A 21,475-nucleotide genomic window follows, 5' to 3' on the forward strand; every position below is an offset into this window, starting at 1 on the left:
GTGGATTCCATCTCTTCTTGGGCGGATCTGTGCCATGAGTTTGTTGGTGCCTTTACCGGAGGTCACCAAGCTCATGGCCAGGTGAGTGATTTACACATCATCCCCTAGAAGGAGAGAACATGCGCAAGTACATCCAAAGGTTCAGCCGGGTGCAGTACAACATCCCCGATGTTCATCCCGCCGCTGTGATTAGTGTGTTCCATCAGAACATGCGCAATCGCAAGATGTGGGAAGAACTGGCGATGAACAAGGTTAAGGATGTGCCCGGGCTCTATGTTCTGGCCGATCGGCGCGCTCATGCCAAGGAGGGAAGGAAGTACCCCGGCGAAGATGCCGGTGCGGAAACCGACTCCACTGGCGATACCGCCACCCTATCAAAGAAGGGTCGATGCCGTAATAGGAAGCGCAAGGGCAAGGCCGTGCTTCCCGTGGAGGGATCCGACGACACCGACACCACCAAGAAGACCAAGGCGAGCAACCCCGGCAAGGAGGTTGCCGGGTGTGACGCTTGTCGGGCCTTGGCGGCTACCGACAAGCCAGGGGGCTCCGACAAGTAGTACTACAAGATCCACCGCACCAAGGGCCACGATCTCCAAAACTGCCGACAGGTAGAGCTGCTCGCCGAGAAGCAGAAAGTCGAGTATGAGCGGCGGGACAAGGAGAAGGGCCCAGATGGTGCCGAGGGATCCGGCGAGAAGCATGGTGGCCAAGGAGGCCGCCGCGGCAAGGATAGTCAGCAAGAGAGGCCCGCCCGGGGCCACGACAAGAAGCAAGAAGACGATGATCATGACGAGGACGACGAGTCCGGCGATCACGAGTTTCAGAAAGCCAGAGAGGTCGTGTGCGTCGATGGTGGCGCCTCGCTGCATACATCCCACCGCCAACTCAAGCAGTGGGCGCGTGAGATCACAGCGGTGGAGCCATCGTTTGACGCATGGAAGCCACTAAAATGGTCCAGCACGCCCATCATCTTCGACACCGAGGACCACCCAGACCGCACCACTATGGTCGGGTGCTTGTCGTTGTTGGTTTCACCAACAATCCACAACCTCAAGGTGACAAAGATGTTGGTTGACGGTGGGGCTGGCCTGAACTTGATCTCGCCCGTTGTGGTCAGAAGGTTGCAGATCCCTGATGGAGACCTCGAGGAGACGGGTACGTTCCAAGGGGCTAACCCGGGGAGGAGCCAGCCAAAGGGAAAGGTCACGCTGCCCGTGACGTTTGGGGGCGAGCTGAACCACAGGACGGAGAGGATTGTTTTCGACGTAGACGAGATCCCCTTGCCTTACAACGGAATCCTCGGCCGCCCGATGCTAGCCAAGTTCATGGAGGCTTCACACTACGCCTACAACATGCTGAAGATGCCCGGGCCGATGAACATCATCACCATCCCCTCCAACAAGAAATATGCGCTAATCTTCGCCGACCAACTCTACCGGGAAGCAGTTGCAGCCGCTGCAGCTAAGGTGCCTGCCCCTGCTGACGGAGCCCCGGAAGAGAAGAAGACCGGCGAGACTCCTCGCACCCACTCCGGTAAGCGCACCTCCTCGGGGAGTTGTGCTTTCGTTGAGAACATGCCAGAGAGCTCCATCGGCAAGAGCAAGAAGTCTAGGGCTACACCACCAGAGACCAAGAAGGTGCCCGTCAAGGAGGACGACGCGGGAGGAGCTTTTACCATAAGATCCACCCTCGATGGCAAATAGGAAAGCGAGCTCGTCACCTTCCTGTAGGCGAATGTCGACATGTTTGCATGGCAAGCCTCCGACATCCCCGGCGTTCCCAGGGAGGTGATTGAGCACCACCTTGCTGTCTGCCCTCATGCGTGACCCGTCAAGCAGAAGGTCAGGAAGCAAGCTCTGGAGAGGCAAGAGTTCATCACGGAGGAAATCAGAAAGCTAGAGGCGGCAGGCTTGGTGAGGGGGGTACTCCATCTGACATGGTTGGCCAATCCGGTAGTGGTGCGCAAGGCGAATGGGAAATGGAGGCTGTGTATTGACTACACAGACATCAATAAGGCTTGTCCAAAGGACCCTTTCCTGTTGCCACGCATCGACCAGATTGTTGACTCCACGGCTGGGTGTGACCTCTTATCGTTCCTCGACGCCTACTCAGGATACCACCAGATCTTCATGACAAAGGAAGACGAGGAAAAGACAGCATTCATCACCCCATGTGGTATGTATTGCTTTTTACGGATGCCTTTCGGGTTGAAGAGTGCTGGCTCGACCTTTGCGAGAGCAGTCCAAATTAGTTTTGAGCCCGAGCTACATAGAAATATGGAAGCTTATATGGATGACATAGTGGTCAAAACCAAGGACAAAGCAACCCTTCTGCAAGATCTGGAGGAAACATTTACAAACCTGCGCAAGATCAACCTCAAACTGAACCCTAAGAAGTGTGTCTTCGGCGTCCCGTCCGGCAAGATTCTCGGGTTCTTTGTGTTCTAGCGCGGGATTGAAGCAAACCCAGATAAGATCAAGGCCATCTAGTAGATTGAGGTTCCCAAGCGGATCAAGGACGTGCGTCGGCTCACTGGTTGCGTTGCCGCCATGAGCCGGTTCATCTCCAAGTCCGCAGAGCCCGCCCTTCCTTTTTTCAAGATCTTGAAGAAAGCTGGGCCAGCAGAGTGGACCCCAGAGGCCGAGGCTGTGCTGCAGGATTTGAAGAAATACCTCTCCTCTACCCCCGTGCTGGTTGCGCCCAAACCACAAGAACGGTTACTACTCTATCTAGCGGCAACGAATCATGTGGTTAGCGCCGCACTAGTGGCGCAGAGAGAGGCCAACGAAAAGGCAGCAACAGCGGTAGAGCCAACAGATGGCAGGCCAAAACCCTCTCCGGCAGGGCTCAATCCCGGCAAGATCGAGTCCCCGGCAGGGGCTGACGACAGGGCGACGGGACCCACGCAACCGGGTGAAGAGGCACATAAGAAGAAAATGGTGCAGCACCCAGTGTACTTCATCAGCTCCCTCTTGTAGGGGGCTAGGTCGAGGTACTCAGGTGTGCAAAAGCTGCTTTTGGCCTCCTCATGGCCTCGAGGAAGCTGCGCCACTACTTCCAAGCGCACGAGATCATGGTGGTCACCCGCCTCCCATCCGTTGAGTCGTCGACCGGGCAGAGCAAGCGGAGGAAGCTAGGCCCCGGCAAGTACTTGCCCACCAAGCTCCCCGGAGCCGCTGGCGAAGATGTTACCATGGATGCCGATCTTGCCGCGGGGCGACCGACTGCGGTAGGACCTCAGGTCATGGCCGTGGAGGCGGCCACTCCCGCGGCAGAAGAGATGCCTTTGGTCCTTGCCGTCGAGCCACAGGCTCCGGCATGGGTACAACACACCATCACGGATGACTTCAAAAAGGAGAGCTTCCCGAGGAGGAGGAAGAGGCAGAAAGATTAGCCCGCCAGTCTGCTCTGTACCAATTCGTTGACAACATATTGTACAGAAGAAGGCTGAATGGGGTGAAATTAATGTGCATCTCCCGGGAGGAAGGACTAAAGCTGTTGGCAGAGATACATGGAGGCATATGTGGCTCCCACATAGGGTCGAGGGCCCTTGCCGGCAAGGCTTTTCGGCAAGGTTTCTTCTGGCCTGCCGCCCTCCAGGATGCGATGGCACTAGTAACCAAGTGTGAAGCGTGCCAGTTCCATTCAAAGAAGCTCCATCAACCAGCTCAAGCCCTTCAAACTATCCCTCTCGCCTTGCCCTTCTCAGTCTGGGGGATCAAGATACTGGGCCCTTTCCCTCGTGCCGTCGGGGCCTTTGAGTACTCGTCTATCGCAATCGACAAGCTCACAAAGTGGCCAGAGGTGGAAGTAGTGAGGAAGGTGATAGCGCAGTCAGCCATCAAGTTCTTCAAGGGGATGGTGTGCCATTTCGGGGTGCCCAACAGGATCATCACCGATAACGACACACAGTTCATAAGCCATGCCTTCATGCACTACACTGAAGATCTCGGCAGCAGGATCTGTTTTGCTTCCGTGGCACACCCACGGAGCAACGACCAAGCAGAGAGAGCAAATGCTGAAGTCTTGTGAGGCTTAAGGACGAAAACTTTTGACAGGCTGCGCAAGAGTGGAAGGCGCTGGATTGATGAGTTGCCGGCGGTTCTTTGGTCAATTAGAACGACGCCAAATCAAGCCACCGGCCAGACACCCTTTGCCCTAGTTTACGGGGAAGAAGCAGTTCTCCCCACGGAACTCATATACGGGTCACCTCGAGTGCTCACTTATGATGAGCTTGAGCAAGAGCAATTGCGGCAAGAAGACGCGACGCTCCTTGAGGAAGATCGTCTCTGGGCGGCTGTGAGAGCAGCACGCTACCAGCAAGCCTTGCGTCGCTACCATAGCTGCAAGGTTCATGTCCGGAGCTTTGAGGAAGGCGACCTTGTTCTTCGGCATGTTCAGTCGGCCAATAATTCCAACAAGTTGACGCCAAAGTGGGAAGGCCCTTATCGGGTAACACGAGTCACCAGGCCCGGTGCAGTCCGGCTGGAAACTGAAGATGCCATTCCAGTGAGCAATTCCTGGAACATCGAGCATCTTCGCAAGTTTTACCCATAAGGCGCGGCTGCCGGGCCTCCCAGGAAGCCACCCTTTTGTACAAGCCTTGCCGGCAAGGCACGTTCCCCTTTGTACAAAACCAGGCGCAGACCCTGAGCATAAATAAACGAAGCGCTGGTGCCCTAAGTAATAGCATGCATGCTAGATTGAGTCTCCTCCTTGGTTAGGGTTGATAGTGCTTAGCGGCGGCTAACCCCTAGCCTAGAGGTCAAGTGCACGTCTCTCTGTTACTCTCTGCCTTCTTTGGTTCGCAGGGCACATAAGTATTCTTGCCGAGCTGTTTTGGAAGAAAGGGAACGGACCAGCGCCCAGACCCCGGCAAGCCAGAGTTGCCGGGGGCTGCAAGAACAACGATCCCTTTGCGGCAAGCCAAGCTCGCCAGGGGCTGCAGATCTAGATAAGTCCTTTATCCTGTATCATGCATCTCGTTATGGACTGGGATACGTGAAACCCCGTTCTATCTCTAAGCTGCCGTGCTCCCCCTTTTCGGTGCCCAAGGACTGTCCCCTGGGTCCGAATTTGGTCGTAGCCGCGACGGCAAAGAAGGGGGACGGGGAGCCTAAGCCCACTTCATCCCTGCCTCCGCCAATAGCGTGAGAAAGGTTGAGCAAGGTGGGGAGACGGAAATGCCTGTTGCCGGGCGAAAAAGCGTTTGTCTTAAAGATAACAAGGATTCACTCCTTGTCATGGATTCCTCCCGCAAATGAAAATCCCGGCAAACATCCCTTTTTCATTAAAAAAACATCCCGTACAGGTACAGTTCATACGAAATGAAAAACATGAAGAAGGGGATTACAAGTTATAAAGCTAACAAAGGCCTAAAAGCTTACAAGACTAAAAAATATAAGGTGCATGTAATCCCTTTCTTGTCCCTCTCCACAGGAAATGGAACAAGAAACCAGAAGGGCGAAAGGGGCACCTAGGCGAGCTACGAGTGGCAGAAGACACCAAGAGAACATCTCGGTGGCCGTCCAAGGGCTGGATGGTGATGGCGGCTCCGGAGGCAGAGCTCGAAGATGAGGCGGCAGGATGTCAACACGCGACGAACGTGTCGATGCCCGCGTACTCCGACTTGACGGCCTTGCCGCCCGCCCTCTTCCTCTTCCGCAGCCTCCCTACGCCAGCCGCCCAAGGAGACAACCCCGAGAAGTTCAAGGAGCCGGTGACACAGATGATGGGGTCGCCGGTGCCGCTCGGAGCGGCGCCCGACACCTAGTCGGACCCGTCATCCTGCCGCCTGCTGCCCTCGTCGTCGCTGCCGTTGTCTTCCTCGCCACTCTTGCTTGTGGAGGAATCTTCATCGTCAGAGGAGCTCTCCACACAGTACCTCACGCGGGTCCCGAAGTGCCCGAAGATCTTGACGGAGAGGAGGCCACCCTCCATTAGTTTGAAATGGAGAGCGAGCCCGTCCGTCAAGCTGTGGAGGCGGGCGAAGGTCTTCCACCCTACATGAAGATACATGGCGTGAGGGGCGGGGAACTCGACGTCGACCCACGTGTCGCTGTTCCCACAACCCCTCATGTCTAGCCGCAGCACCTGCGGCGGATCCAGCTCCATCTCCTGCGCAAATGGGGTCGGAAGGCGAAGGCGACGGTGCGGCAGGTGGCGCAGCCTGATGAAGAATTCACATGGGTTGTCCCCGGCGTGGCCCTCCATCGGAGGAGGGGCTGCTGGAGGAGGCGAGGCGGATCTGCCGCCCCATCCTCCTCTCCCTCGAGCACCACGACAGCCTCGACCTCGCCCCCTCCCCCTTCCTCTAGTGGTCGGCTCCGCCGCTACGAGCTCTTGGGGAGGGGCGATGCGCTGTCTGGCCGAGACCCTCGCCGCCACCGATGATGTGTCGCCACGCCCCCTCTCCATGGCAGAAGAAGAAAGAAAGCAGGAGTGGGGAGAGGCAGATGGCGAGAGGCTGAGGGGCGCCATTCCTCCCGCTCCCCCTTCTATAAAGGGGTGGGGGCGAGGCCCGGCCACCCCCTCTCGGCCAATCCGGCTTCTTGAAGTAACAGCAAGCAGGGCCGTCAACCGCCCTCCCCACTCCATTGAAGGCTCGTGGGAATCGACCCGCACGCGCGCGACTACCCACGTCCCGCGCACCTGCCATTCGCTCTGCGTTATGCATGCAGCGAACGTGGCGCAACGGGCGGGCATAGTGGGACGTGTGGAACGACGGTTCCCGAGCGAGGGCAGTAAATGGGAGGCGGCCTTGCGGTCTCGAAGAGACACGCAAGCCGCCTCTTTACTGTCCAACGCAAGGTGACGCCAGCACGCCCACGTCATGCGCGCGCATGACCCCCACGTCGCGCGTTCAACGCGGGTCATGGGGAAGCACTGTGGACGGAATAGTGGCCGCGGTAAAAATCCGCCCCAACTGCCCGTGCACCATTCTGGGCCTGTCCCAACAACGTGTTGCGCTTATGTGTGGCCTTGGCCCGGGGGCTCCTCTCGGTGTACAAAAGTAGGGGCTCTGCTTTTGACCCCTTTACTTGTACGCGGGCAGTCAGAGCCTCCCGCCATGGCCACACACAGACACGGCAGGAAAGGGGAGCCGGAGGAAAGCCGAAGCCATAAGGACAACCGAAGCAACGGCAAGGACCAAGGCCACAAGGATCAGATGGGCGTAGCAGGTTCCCCCAGCAAGGACCCTTGTCGGGGCAGCCTCAGCAGCCCCGGCAAGACTCTTGCCGGGGCAGCTCGCCCATGCCAACCGAAGTGAGCCACCCTTGAGCCTACCAGCGCTCGACAAAAGTGTTGGGACAGGGCTCGGGAGGCACCTCCGTGGTGGCATGCAGATCTTTGTGAAGACATAAAATGCTCAAGATCAGAAGAGGATAGGAAGGCAACTATCCTCACCGAAGGAACCCACAAGACCCCCGGCAAGATCCTTGCCAGGGGAGCCAGCGTGCCATGGCAAGACCCTTGCCGGGCCACCCGGCAAGACTCTCGCCAAGCGCACCGGCAGGGCCACCGCCAGGCCCGCGCAAGCCAAGTCACCACTGTCGTTCGCATGCAGCTGCCGACCCAACCAGCTGGGCAAGCACCTGCGTGGAGGCATGCAATCCTTCGTGGAGGCTCCACCACCGCGCCGCCTCAGCTGCCTGCCTGCCTACCTGGCACCGCACGCATCGCTGGCCAGGGCGCGTGTCGAGGCGAGGAGGAGTGGCGACGGACGGGACGGGCCTCGTCCCCGTCCCCAATAAAGTGAAGGCACACCTAAGCCTCGCATTAAATGCGTCTTGTCCTGTAATACTAGCGATAGGCTCGCAATGCTGTAGCACTTTCCACCTCCTGTGTGCCACTGTGGCAGCCCCTTTCACCTATAAAAGGAGGCCCATGGCACACAGAGAAGGGATTCGGCTCTTTCGAACCTCGCAGCACCCAGAGCTACTGCGAGAGCTCAAGAACACTAATACATCCACCACAGCAGGATCGTAGGGTTTTACGCATCTTTGCAGCCCAAACCTGGGTAAATCCCTTTGTGTTGTCTGCTAGTCCCGCTCTCCTCACGATCCCCGCGCCCCGCAACCGTAGAAGGGATTCCAATGATCCCATAGGTGTCGTTTTCAACCAACACGGAGGTAGTAGTTATGGGATTACTAATCTAGAAGCCTAAAAGAACTGGCCCCTGGTACTCCTACTAGTAGTAGTACTCAAGTTGGAATTCCAATTGCACGGCACAACTTGTTAGGCAAAAATTTGATACAGGGTGTAGGAAGCGGTTTGGGAATTTGCATGCCTTTCCAACCAGTGAGATACTCCATACAAAGTACGACAGAGAAATAACCACAAAGAAGGAAGCTAAAAGTAAACAATCAAACGAGCATTTTTGCATTTGTTTTGCATTGAATCGTTTCACAAGCTTGACTACTGCTGTTTTTCTACTTTTACAAAAACTGCATCGTAATGTTTAAACGTGCGTTTGCACGTAAATAAGTAATAGTAGTACTCCCTCCATCTAGGTGTATAAGTATTCCCTCCTTCTTGGTCACGGTGCACAACCAAAGATCACTTATTGACCTGGACGGAGGGAGTAGCACAGTCTGCAAGCATATATCGAGAGAGACGTGTAGTCTGATAGTATATAGTAAAGTTTGTGCTATATGCACGTACTTGCAAAATGCGTACGAATACACAAGGTTTCCAAAATTTCCCTTTTACATACTTAATTAAGGACGCTAAAAATTCCTGAACGTTCAAGATTTATCATTTGCGTCCCAAAACTAATGAGATCGCCTTACGAAACAAAAATTATACTCCTCCTAAAAGCCACGGTGCTCGCAGGAGCGCTTGCGGCGCGCCACGAGTGCCCTGGTGTGCGTCCGTTTCCCAGCGCGCCGACACAATGCCTCTTCCTTAGCCTTGCAACACGCGAGGTGCTGATTGGCGGCTTGCAGCCGGGCGAGCGCGATCTCACCGGTGTGGTGATCCAGCACCAATAGGTACTCCTCCTCGCTCGAAGCGTGCACCCGGTCCACGTACCGCCAAGCGTAGATGAGGCGCTTGGGCCCGACTGCACTCAGGGCGTTGGCACGGGCGTCCTCCGCCACCCTCACGGCCCTCGCACGAGCCTTCTGCCAAAGAGCCAATTGCCTGACTCTCTTGGACGCAACATAGGCCTCCCATGCAACTTGTTCTGTGGTGCGCTTCTCTTCCTCGCCCTTCTTCTCCGCCTCAATTTTGGCGCGCTCTGCTGGAGGCAAAGCCTCCCACAAGGCAACATCCATTTCTTTCAAATGCTCCTCAAGGCTGGGGGGGCTCGGCAGGCGGTGGGGCGTTCTCCTCGTAGTGGGGATCCGACGCGTCCTCCGACGCATGTGCTGGCGAGATTGGGAACACCGACGCGTCCACCTCGACGCGTCGCGGCGAGGAGCGGAACACCAACGCATCCTCCTCGACTAGTGGCGGCGAGGAACAGAACAGCGACGCGTCGTGTCACGGCAAGGAGCGGAACACCGACGCATCCTCCTCGACTAGTGGTGGCGAGGAACGGAACGGCGACGCGTCGCGTACCGGCAAGGAGCGGAACACCGACGCGTCCTCCTCGACTAGTGGCACCGAGGAAGGGAATGACGACGCGTGACCGTCCGCGCGGTGCAGTGAGGGGCTCCTAGGGCTTTGGAAGGGGCGATGCCATGGTGGTCGACGTGAGAGGGAGGGGGAGGAGATAGCGATGAACGTGAATGTGAGGGGGAGGAAATAGCGATGTCGTGGGAGGCGTAGTATTTATAGCGAGCAATGGCACACCTACATAAGATGTGGACTAAGTTGCACTGACTTAACTGCAGGTCCAGTTGGGCCCATATGTTAGTGACCCAATGCACCTGAAGTTAAGTAACAGCTACGTGGGCATATTTGTTGGAGTAAATTATGGGGGAGCGAAGGGGTGGAAATATTGTTGGTCACAACATATTGGACGAACGTGGGGGGAGGAGAGTCATGCATGCAGATTTTTTCACAGGAGGTGGAGTGGTGGGACCGCCGGAGGGAGATGGAGAGTTTGGCACGTGTAACGCCTCGAGACTGACATTTCAGTTGCCCTTCCTTTTGTTTTAGTTATTGACGTGTGTTCATTATGTTTGTTGCATTATCATAATTGTTTTGCATATTTCATTCATATATGTTATGCCATGACCTTGTTGAGTGCTTTGTCATTTTTCCTTCTTGCATCATGTTCATCTTATATTATATTGCATTGCACCATCCTTGCATTGTTCTATGTTTCATGATATTGCATATGTCATTTTATTGCATTTGCATCATGAGAATCATGCCTTGGTTTGCATCTTGAAATCTTGTTGTGTGATCTTCTGTGACCCCCCCCCCTTTCTTTTTATCTCCACCTCACTCATGCAACATGCTCATACCAGCGACCATTCATCAAATTCACCCAAGTTTCTATTCCATTCAAACTTCTCCTTTCTTCTTTATTACATTTATTTTCATGTGACATTTTCCCTGTCCAAAAAATGTTCCTTCTTTTCCTGCAAACCCTACACCTTGCCATTAACCTCTCTCTCAATTTTCAACTCTTTTGGACTTGATTTGGTTGCAATCAAAATTGCCTCAAGTTTGAATTTAGTTCAAACTTGCGATAATTTTCTTTCTCTAAAAATGCCCAAACCAATTATTTCAATTAGTGCATAATTCCAGCGTCGTGGGGATATTCTTATATCTCTCATACACCCCTCTCCTATCCCTCTGTGCATTTGCTCTTTTGTTTTTCTATTTCGAAAAAATAGAAAACAACAGCAGCAGGAGCAGCCAAGTGCAGCAGCAGCCCGGCCCAGCTTCCGCGCACCCGCAGCAGCCCCAGCGTAGCCCAGTCCAGCACCACCACAGCCCAGCCCGCCAACCACCTCCCCCTTTGGTAATTCCACCTCCACGTAACACATTTTCACCCTAGCCCCACATTTCATTCTCTCTCCTTCCTCCTTTCTTCCTCCTTGACAGAACTCCCTCTCTCACGGTAACTCCAGGTTACCTCGATGCACATGGTCGTCGTGGCAAGGCCGACTCCATCCTCGCCATCCAGCCCCCCTTTTTAACCCCCGTAGCAACTCCTAGGGTTTCCCTCTTCCCCTCTCGCCGCCGCCACCTCTTTCCCTTCCCCTGTTTCTCCTTCTTCCTCAAGAGCCAGAGAACAGAGAGCACCACCGAGAGCTTCGTCGTTTCCTGCGTGGTCGGAGGCCACCACAGTCGTCTCCGGCATGTCCGTCTTCTTCCTCTACGTCGACTACATCCGTTCAGACTTCTTCTCCGCCCTAGGTCGCCTCCACTACATCATCGTCGCCTTCGTCTTCTTCATGGACAACAAGTCCACCGGAGTTCCTCGCCTTCTCTCCGTTGATATTCTGCGTCCCCGGCCGCATCCTCATGTCAAAGGTATACTAGGTATACCCAACTCCAACCCTGCTCTTTTCCATCGCGATTATATCGCCGGAGTCGTCCCTAGATCCATGCCATCTTCGTGTTCTCGGTGCTCTGGCGAGTTCTGAATTTTGTTGCGTAGTTGCAGTAGTCGCCATGGTTCCTCGCGCTTCGCCCCGCTCTGAATCCTCTCTCGCACATGCCGCCTCATCGTGCGACTCCCTGCTCGACCCTCTCTGTTCGCGCTCGCACACGCAAGACCGAAGCGCTGCACGCGCAGCAGCCACGGAACACCACCCCCGCGGCTTCGGCCATCGTCATCTCCATGTCCAAGACGGGCTCCTGCTCGTGCCTGGACACCCGCGCACATGCAGTTTGTGACCCACGCTCCCGCAGCTGCTCCGCTTGCACACCCTCAGGGACTTGTCCAGCCCCTGCCTAGTCGTTGCTCGCCGCGCCTCGCCGCACACCCGCACATGGCGTCATTCTTCTAGCCAGAAACCATGGCCAGCCAGGCTTGGCCTCGCACAAGCCCCCACACCCTCGCGTCATTGCTCCACCACAGGCACCCTGGCACGTTTTCGCACCCCCGCCGGTCCTCTGCAACCACAGCAGGGGTTTGCTGCTGGCTCCCGTCGCCGGTGAGTCCCCGTGCTTGCGCTTCAGTTTTGGGTCCTGGTCGTGATGCGTATATGCGTTATGTTCGGCTGATCTCCCTTTGCATCAAGAACACGTAGCTAGCCTAGTGGTTAGCGCAGCCACTATCCATCCGAGAGGTTCTGGGTTCGATCCCAGGTTCTCCCGTTTTCCTTTTTCCCCTTGCTTCTCTGTTTTACATCGAGCGCACACACCCACAGCCACTTGGGCCCGATTCCACCTCTGGGCCGCTGCACTCTAGTGTTTCTGGCCCGGGGCATATGTTTTTTTTATCAGTCTGTGTATTTTAGCATTTTTCCAATGCATTCGTATTTACAGAAAATGCCCCTGTTTTGTATTGTTAATAACTAATTATGCATGCATCCAAATTAAACAAACTATATATGTAAAATGCTTAGAATTTTGTGTAGATTAACAATATGCCACTTTCATCCATGTTTAAAATGTTGTTTGTTTAAATTTGCTCAAATGCCTTGCTAATATGATTTATTTCATAACTAAATAACCGTAGCTCGGTTTTAAATAAACTTTATATGTAAATGGGGTGGAAAATATGGTGCACTTAATTTTCCTGTTTAGCGACTGTAAAATATGTTTTAGGGCAGAAATGTACCAAAACTAAAATATGGACATGAGGATTTTCCGGAATTGTTGTTTGTTACTTCTGGCCTCATTTAAACTTGCCTAGATAGGTACTTTCATTATGTTTCACGTCTTGCCATGTTTAACAACATTTAATATTGTTGTGTACCTAACCGAGAGAGAACTAAATAATTGCTTGTGGTGTTTTATTAATATGCAACTCGTTGCATATTGAGCTCCACTTAACTTGTAGCATTGTTTGTTTCACTTTGCCATGCCATGCTCTTTAAACCGGACATGCATCATACTTGGTTGTGCATCATGCCATGTTTATGCTTGTGTGTTAACCATGTTGTTTGCTTCTTTCCGGGTTGCCTTCGGTTTCATTCCGGAGTTGTGAGGATTCGTTCGACTACGTCCACTTGTCTTCTTCATGGACTCGTTCTTCTTCCTAGAGGGATTTCAGGCAAGATGACCGTCACCTTGGATCTCACTACTATCATTGCTATGCTAGTTGCTTCGTTCTATCGCTTTGCTGCGCTACCTATCTTTTGCTCTTCAAGCCTCCCAAATTGCCATGTCAGCCTCTAACCCTTTTCACCCTTCCTAGCAAAACGTTGCTTGGCTATGTTACCGCTTTTGCTCAGCCCCTCTTATAGCGTTGTTAGTTGCAGGTGAAGTTGAAGATTGCTCCATGATGGACAGGATTATGTTGGGATATCACAATATCTCTTATATTATTATTAATGCATCTATATACTTGGTAAAGGGTGGAAGACTCGGCCTTTTGCCTGGTGTTTTGTTCCACTCTTGCCGCCCTAGTTTCTGTCACACCAGTGTTATGTTCCTGGGTTTTGCATTCCTTACGCGGTCGGGTGATTTATGGGACCCCCTTGACAGTTCGCTTTGAATAAAACTCCTCCAGCAAGGCCCAACCTTGGTTTTACCATTTGCCTCACCACCACCTATACCTTTCCCTTGGGTCGGCCAACCTGAGGGTCATCTTTATTTTAGCCCCCCCCCCCGGGCCAGTGCTTGTCAAAGTGTTGGTCCGAACCGGGCAGACTGCGGGGCCACCTCGGGGCAACTCGAGGGCTGGTTTTACTCGTAGGCTGACCTATCCGGTGTTGCCCTGAGAACGAGATATGTGCAGCTCCTATCGGGATTTGTCGGCGCATCGGGCGGCTTTGCTGGTCTTGTTTTACCATTGTCGAAATGTCTTGTAAATCGGGATTCCGAGTCTGATTGGGTCTTCCTGGGAGAAGGTATATCCTTTGTTGATCGCGAGAGCTTATCATGGGCTAAGTTGGGACACCCCTGCAGGGTATAATCTTTTGAAAGCCGTGCCTGCGGTTATAGGCAGATGGGAATTTGTTAATGTCCAATTGTAGATAACTTGACACCAGATCCGAATTAAAATGCATCAACCGTGTGTGTAGCCGTGATGGTCTCTTCTCGGCGGAGTCCGGGAAGTGAACACGGTCTTTGGGTTATGTTTGAAGTAAGTAAGAGTTCAGGATCACTTCTTGATCATTACTAGTTGACGACTGTTTCGTTTGCTCTCTTCTCGCTCTTATTTGCATATGTTAGCCACCATATATGCTTAGTCGCTGCTGCAGCCTCACCACTTTACCCCTTCCTTTCCCTTTAAGCTTTGCTAGTCTTGATACCCATGGTAATGGGATTGCTGAGTCCTCGTGGCTCACAGATTACTACAACAACAGTTGAAGGTACAGGTTATGCAATGATCATGACGCGAGAGCGATGCTTGCTTGCGTTGAGTTCTTCTTCTGCTTCTTCTTCGATCAGGGGATAGGTTCCAGGTCGGCAGCCTGGGCTAGCAGGGTGGATGTCATTTGAGTTTTTGTTTGTGTTTTCATCCGTAGCCGGATGATGCTCTTATGTATTGTGATGCTGTATTCATGTGGCATTGTATGCCTTTTTGTATGTATCCCCATCTATTATGTAATGTTGATGTAATGATATCCACCTTGCAAAAGAGTTTCAATATGCGGGTCTATCCTTGGTGGGACCTTCGAGTTCCTTTTGGATAGGGTCGCATATTGGGCGTGACAGCATGCATATTGTTTCCACACATGGAGAGGAAAAGATTTGGAGACGAACGGGCTTCCTGCAGGTATGGGGAACAGTGCATAATAAGTCATCTTGCATGCCGGGCTAGGTATAGTCTCAAGTCATTAAAAACATACACGCCCCACACATGTTCATATTTCAAGGTGCACTAAATTATTGCATGCGATGATTAGGGCTGGCCATAATGGTGGTATCTTAGCTGGTATCATGCACACAGGAATAGCAAATATGCTGATGTGGCAAAGAATTAAAGAAGAGAGGGGGGTTAGAGTAACTAGTGTTCATGCATGCATTGGTAAACTCATTTTTTTGTGAAGAACGACAACATTAGTTGAGTACTTTTGCAGACATCAAAAACTATTCCACCGCCTCTACTATCTTGCTAAGAGTAGGTGAAATTTTTGAATCGAGCCCTTTAAACTAGAAGGGAGGTAGTGGTACACTAATAGCTAACCTTGTTGTGATGACAAGATAGGACATGGCACGCACCTGGACGGAGGAACTAGTCTGCATTGTGCATTTAAGTTTTGTCTAAAGTCAATGTACCTCTACTTTCACCAGACTTATAGAAAAATGTACTCCCTCCGTCAAGGTGTGTAAGTCATCTTACGAAAACCAAATAATCCCAAAACACGTAGGCGCGGTGCATTAACTTCTACCTTGTTTCTTGTTTCTTGACATATCAACCAATAAGAGATGAGGGTGTGCATGCTTTTAATGACCTGAGACTATCAAACATGACATGCAGTGGTTAGTTCATTGCATGCAATACTATTAATTAGCAAATAAACATTGATATCTCTCGTTTTCCCCTCCTCCTTGGTCATGGTGCACAGCCTAAGATGACTTACTCACCTAGACGGAGGGATTATCAACATTCACAATGTCAAATCAATATTTTTACACTCATTATAAAACGTAGTTCTTATACTCATTATAATCAGTATTGTAGATATTGATATTTTTAGTATAAATTTGTTCATGGGATTTCATTGATGCTTGTCAAAGCGTGGAGGAAGCGGAGCTTAGGGCTTGCATTGCCGGTCTCTACATAGGTATTTCTCTTCATAATCCTGTAATTTTAGAGACTGATTGCGCTTTTGTGGTAGCGTATCTTGCATCGGGGGACTATGACAGGTCTGCTATGCGTGACCTGAAGATGAAAGCGTTGAGCATCTCGAAGTTGATCAAAAATCTTCAATTGTCAAATATTAGCCGTTCGGTCAATAAGGTGGCACACTTAATCGCTAAGTATAGCTTTGACAATAGATTAGATGGTATTCTTGTAAATAATGTACCACCCTGTGTGGTGAATATTGTATCGACATGAGTGTACTAGTGTGGCTGGTTAATTAATATAAGGTGGTGTTCAAAAAAGTATAAATTTTGTCAAACACTTTGCAAACGGTTGATGGGAGTAAAAAGGACCAGAGGGAGTATCATGCATGCGGAGTAGGAAAAAAATTGCTCATTTATAGCCGGTCGAAGTCTCAAAGGGCGCGACCGCACGAGGGAGGCGAAGGTCGTGGGAGGCGTGACGGTTGATGGAATTAAGTGAAGTTACATCCACGCGCCGGCATGGCGCGCGAACAGGCAGAAGCTATACCGTCAGGCCTACGATATGGGTCTAGTAGACATGACATCTAGTGGGTCCCGCATAGTTCTCGAGAACTCTTTGGGGGCTTGCAGCCGTTTATCCATCGGGCAAGCCAACAACCCCACGTCGTTCGCACGCCCTACTCATCCCCGTCTTCTACCTTACAACAGTTCACTCCCAGTCATCCCGTCCTTTCACATTAGTTCGCTCCCAGTTTTTGCGGGGTACAACAGTTCAACTTATCCTAACCCTCCTCCAAAATCCATGGCCTCCCAAATCTCCATGGTCACCGCTGAGTACTAGGTCAGAGCCATCACCGGCGATTAGTTCATCGTCATCTACACACGTGGATCCGCGACGGTGAAAGCATGGCTTGCTCGCTTCCTACGCATGTTCAACAGTTCAACGGATGAATGGGTCGCTGGGCTAGATGTTGAGTACACCATAGTCCTGGGACAAGAGAAGGATCTAAAGGACGAAGAGAGGAAGAAGCCCGCCGTGATCCAGGTTTGCGTACATAACATTTGCTTGGTCTACCACATATGCCATGCCGATGTTGAGTGCCAGGATTTTAAGAACTTCCTCAAGGACAAAAGAGTGAAATTCGTTACTGTAGGCTTTAAGAACGACAGGGATGTCCTGTGTCGGATAGGTCTCGTTATAGGCCAGCCCTTCGATCTCCAGAAGGCAAGCCTGGTGTCCTCCTCTCAACCTTCAATGCTGACCCTGGCAGTAGCCATGATTGATCCTCCGTACGCTAAACTGAAGAAACCTCATCACGAGTTTCATCATGCATGGGAGTCGAAGACATTAGATGAAGATCACATCCTGTACGCAGCAATGGATGCCTACCTTTGTTTAAATATCTACAAGGGTTGGATGAAGAACCAGAGCCCATTGTCCGGTTCAAGCAAAGAAGCGTCGGCGACGAGGAAGAGGAAGAGGGACGAGGACGAAGTCGAGGACGTGGACTCGGACTCCGAGTAGGTGGCAGTGCCGTCGCTCATGCTGGTTCTACTGCAGTGTCAAGCAGACTAGTTGCTTAGTTTATTTTCAAGGGTGTGTTGTGCTGAGGCCCCAGCAGAACTATGTTTATGTTCTTTCTCGTTATTCGAACTCTTTAGTATGTACAGTAGTACTAGTACTATGTCTTACTACTCTTCTTCTTGCAGTTGGTACTACTGCTCGTATCTTCGTGTTCCTACTATACTTAATACATTCGTACTAGTAGTATAATTTGGGTCAGTTGATTTGTGAAAGAAGTTCGACGGAGGGAAGGAAGAAGACGGTAGAAGAGGTGGAAGAATCCCTTCTAGCCATCCATGTTGCATCAAACGGCTCACATGAGTCGACTGACCCAAATTGCTCCTTCGGATTGCAGGATCCATGTGGCATTCAAGGTCTCGAAGGTAGATTCCGCGTCTGCACCCGGTTTGCGGGCTCGACGCACGCGCGACAGGCTTCCGCCACGACAGCCACCATGCGCGCCTCCTCCGCGCGGGCGGAGATGACAATGACACGCTAGTTCCTCCTCTTCGTATGCTGCATGCATAGACGCGGCTCCACCAGCTGCTCGCGTGCTTGCCAGCGCGGCGTCATGGCGAGGAGGGACTGCAGACGACGTGAGCGAGCGAGCCTTCGGCTTCATGGCACAGGGATGGCGGCGACACGGCGTTGATGGGCGAGAAATTGTTGGCCGGAGCAGGCGGGCGGCGGCATATTGATGAGAGCGCATGTGGGAGCTTACTTTAGTTTTATATAAGGTTGGTCAAACTTAAAAGAAAATCGTACTAGTACACGTAAACATTAGACTTAGGCAGCGCTTTTATTAGTTTTTTTGAAGTTAGTACCACAGCCATGATATGGAATCCTGTGCAAGCATGTGAACCGCGGCCGTGCGGTCGTTCGAACGGTGCGTCACCATGTCGCGCTCGAAGGACATCCACCGAAACTTTGTGTGTGTGTGAAAACAATCCTCGAATATTACTCAACTTTGTTTCCTGGGAAAGTTCTTGACGCTGCAATATTTCCATATATTTGAATTTAGCTCCAGTTCGTGTTTATTTGGATTTGGACGTTTTAGGTGCGCCCTAGTTTTTTTTAATACTGATTTTGTGCGTGTGACTGAGAGAGAACGTGTGTATGTGTCCATATGTGTGTTGTGGCGGAAGGGAAATGTGGAGACGGTGTGCGTGTGATACAGACATAGAGAGGTGTGAATGTGCAAACGATCATGCATGAGTGAGACATAGACAGATGCCAATACGTTGTGTATACATGAGAGAACGGTCTTCTAGTTTACTTGTGTGTGTGTGTGTGTGTGTGTGTGTGTGTGTGTGAGAGAGAGAGAGAGAGAGAGATGGAGAGAGAGGAGCATCTGTAACACAACAACCATCTCTCTCGATTCGTCCGTCCCTCGCACGATCGCATGCAACACATGCATCAACGCGCACATTTTGACACCCTCACCCGGCCCCTGCCCACCTCAAGGCCCGCACAATATCTTCGTGAATACCCATTTCTCTCCTTAGGTTTGTTTTCTCTCAATATCTGACACACACACACACACACACACACAAAGAGAGACACGCAGCACAACACACACACACACAGTCCCCCGAGCACACAATTCATCCCCATCTAAGGTTATACGGCGACCACTCTCGCTTGTGCTTCTTTGCACCCCAACATGCACAACCCCTCAATCTTAAAAGAGGGCATCGAGCAGATCGAAGACAACGACCACACCGCGCTAGAGAATTCGGGGTCATTTGGAAGCAGGGTGATGTGACGATGGCTGACTGACTCCTCCCCCACCCGCTCTCTCTCTCTTGCACAAACTTACCAACCCCTCTCTCCCCCGCACAAAATTGTCAATCCCTCAAGCCACGAGATCCTTCCCCTCTTGTCCATGTTCTTCCAGCTCTCTCATCAAACATGTTGTCTCTTCTCCTTCCACGTATACAGAATCTGGATGCACACGCATCTCACGTATATTACATGTCTCCATCTTTCTCACAGACCTAACTTCTTCCTCTGTCTTTCTCTCTCTATCTCTCTCTCTCTATCTCGTTAGGTTTGTCTCCTACTCTCTCGTCCACATACATACAATCTTTCCTGCCCTATCTGCTCCATCTTCAAAAGCTCTCTCTGCACGTTTCATTCACACATTGGGATATGTCAAAATGTTGCTTCTATAATGGCTAATGTAGAGTTATGGTTGTTTTTGTTGCATCCTACAAAGTAATAACTATGAAATGCATTTAGATTCTCATTTGACAGGGATTATGTGAGTTTGAGCATGTTGTGAAGTACTATAGACCTTGTATACATCTTGGGATTCGACAATGATTGTAACTATTGAATTGTATAGACCATTACATTTGAAGTCAATTGCCTAATATATTTATTTCAAAATTTCAAAAAAAAGATCAGTTCACTACAAACTAAGAAAAAAAATGTGTACTCCCTCCGTTTTTATTTAAGTCCGTGTATTAGCATTGGTCAAAGTCATGTTTTGTAAACTCTCAGAAAGCTTATAACAAAAAATATTAACATATACAATAACAAATAAATACCATTAGATTCATTATTGAATGTACTTTCACATCATACATATTTCCTATGGTAAATGTTTATATTTTTCTATAAACTTGGTCAAACTTTAGGAAGTTTGACTTCGGTCAAACCTAATATGCAGAGTTTACTACTACTACTCGCTAGTTGCTTAGCCGAATCACTCAACACGCCACACGGGGAGTCCAGTGTCAAAAAAATTTGAGGTCGGCGGGAAAATCTCCCGCGACACTGATTCGAGCAGTGGGAAGTTACCAACATAACCTTCGGAACAGGCCTACGGACGACGCTTGGTAGGGGGCTGTTTTTGCAACTTCAGGTTCACCCTACCCAGCCAACCCCACCCCGCCACCCAGAGTAGTACACCTGAATACTCCCCATTTTCTATCCCCACCGCAAAATAGACTTCTCCACGGCACCGCAGCCTTCGTGCTCCTCCCCTTTACATCAGCACACTCATCCACCGCAGCGCATCTGCCTCATCGACGACCTCGTACGCCGCACTGGAGCCGGTCCACCATCGTCGTCGTACACGGAGCCTCTTCCCCGGCATCGTCTTCCATGGTCTCGGATCTGCTTCTCGGAAGCCGACGCCAAGCGCAAAAGTACCACCGTCGTGGACAAAGAACTAACTCCCGTTGACGACCATGACTCAGAGAGGCCGCCGCGGCCATCGTTCTCCTCCTCGATTGGTAATGTGTGTATTGAATCAATTAGCAGCACATGTGCAGTTCCAATTTTGTTCATACCTACCCTTCAAATTTCCTGGGTGCTATTGTTCACATAAAAGTAATTGGTTATAGCCTCCATTGTCCAACAGAATATCAGCTTGTAATTGTGCATCGCTCCTGTATCGTGCTGTGTTTGGGTAGGTTTTTCATCTGCAACCAGTAGTGTGGCAAATGATGGAAAGGTTTTTAGAACTAGCAAGATGCCCATGTGTTGCACACATCAAGATGCATTTGTATGAGTAGTTTATCTTGTGGGAGAAAAGGATGAACGAGGGAAGGTGAGGGAGTCCTGGATTAGGGGGTGTCCGGATAGCTGGACTACCATCATCAGCCGAACTATCATCGGCCGGACTATCATCATCGACCGGACTCCAAGACTATGAAGATACAAGATTGAAGACTTCGTCCCGTGTCCGGATGGGACTTTCCTTGGTGTGGAAGGAAAGCTTGGCGATACGGATACGTAGATCTCCTACCATTGTAACCGACTCTATGTAACCCTAGCCCTCTCCGGTGTCTATATAAACCAGATGGCTCTAGTCCGTAGGACACAACAACAACAACCATTACAATCATACCATAGGCTAGCTTCTAGGGTTTAGCCTCCTTGATCTCATGGTAGATCCACTCTTGTAAACATCCACAATATCAATATCAATCAAGCAGGACGTAGGGTTTTACCTCCATCAAGAGGGCCCGAACCTGGGTAAAACATCGTGTCCCCTGCCTCCTGTTACCATCCACCTAGACGCACAGTTCGGGACCCCCTACCCGAGATCCGCCGGTTTTGACACCGACATTGGTGCTTTCATTGAGA

The sequence above is a fragment of the Triticum dicoccoides genome, chromosome 1B (genome assembly GCF_002162155.2).
Source record: "Triticum dicoccoides isolate Atlit2015 ecotype Zavitan chromosome 1B, WEW_v2.0, whole genome shotgun sequence".
NCBI classification, from domain to species: Eukaryota; Viridiplantae; Streptophyta; class Magnoliopsida; order Poales; family Poaceae; genus Triticum; species Triticum dicoccoides.